The following is a 1,533-nucleotide window of genomic DNA, read 5'->3' as shown; positions in this document are numbered from 1 at the left end:
TACGGTAGGCTGTCGGCCAGGATCGTAGGAATATGGGTCGTCTTGAAGCTCCGGCTCGGCTCTCCTCCATCTCAAAAGGCTTGCGCCGCTTGGCGGTAGTTAGGAACATATCCTGTAGCTCCGCGCCGAAGGGCGGAAAGGAAGGCGCCGGCAATTTACCCGTTCTGCGCACACGCGTTCCCAGATGCTCTTGCTGATGCGATTTTGTTCTTTTTGGCAATTCCAAGCCGATCCTGCGCCTCTTGTTTACTCCGAAATAACAGCAAATTTATTTATGTCTATTTATTTACCCTGGGCTCCGTGGAGTCCACGTGTTGCAACCTTAGGGTGCAATTCTGAACGTGCTTACTCGGAAATCGGTCTCCCTGAGTTCAACAGAGCAAAAAAGAATAATTGCAGCTTTGCATAACGAAGACACGCACACGCAACTATTCCGTTGAGTTTTTAATCCTTCAGACGAACCAAAGGGCGAATAAACGCCAGCGGCCGTCAAACAACAGATCGCATAACTTCCGAAAAGCAATAGCAGCAATAGGAATGAATCAAGAGCCCCGACAAGGCGCTGCTTAAAATAAAGCAGGCGAGCTCGGGAAATTAATTATGAGGTCAGAAGAACACACAAGCTCAGAAGCCTCGGATTATATGGCAACAAGAACAGTAATAATGCCTAGGGAGATGGGGTGTGTGTGGTTTGATGGAATTCTACGCGGAATGAAGCTTCGGCAAGGCTACCTGGGATGTTCCCATTGTTTCTCAACTCCACCGCCCTTTTCAGATACTCCTGTGGCTAGCACACCTACTGGAAACCCCCCTCCCCTTTAACATCCCACCTAAATTCAAAACTCCTTCGAGCAAGCCTCGCAGCATCCGGAACGCAACTTTTCCCCACTCCTTCTCGCCTGTCCCAGCTTCCCGAGTCGCCCTTGAGTTCTACAGTCGCTCCCGCGCAGCACGAGGTGCCCCGGGAAGAATTAGAGACGCTTCTTGAAACCGCCCCCTCCGCCTTTCCTGATAAGATTCGTCCCTTCACTGAGGTTCGATCTGTGGCAGGCGAGCAGGGAATCCCTCTCTGAACGCGTCATTCTAACCAAGGAAACCCGCGCTCGCGTAGTACAACGCAAATGACCATCTTTGGCAACCGCGACCTGCGACAATGGAATAGACTAAGCCGAGACATGGGGGGGGGGAGAAAAATAATTCCGGACCAGGCAACGGGCCGGGTGGCGTGGCGAGTGGGCGTGAGAACGCCTTTACGAGGCGCCTGCCTACCCGCCGTCAAACCGTCTGTGTTCAGTACACTGGGTCGGGTTTAATGGCCGAGTGATCCTGCCCTCCTCTCTCTCTTCCTCCTCCCCCCTACCAAGTGGGAGGCTCCGCGTTGCGAGGCAGGGCGTAGCTAAATTGCAAGCTTTGACGTTTGCAAATCCACATGGTACAGATCTTAAGAAGAGGCGATGCAATGAGATTCGGGATTTGAACTAATGCCATTGCACTGACTCATCCAGGGAGAGAAAAGGATACTAGATAGAGAGG

This window comes from Candoia aspera, chromosome 1 (assembly GCF_035149785.1).
Source record: "Candoia aspera isolate rCanAsp1 chromosome 1, rCanAsp1.hap2, whole genome shotgun sequence".
NCBI lineage: Eukaryota > Metazoa > Chordata > Lepidosauria > Squamata > Boidae > Candoia > Candoia aspera.
The sequence above is the reverse complement of the archived record's forward strand: the minus strand, read 5'-3'. Positions refer to the sequence as shown.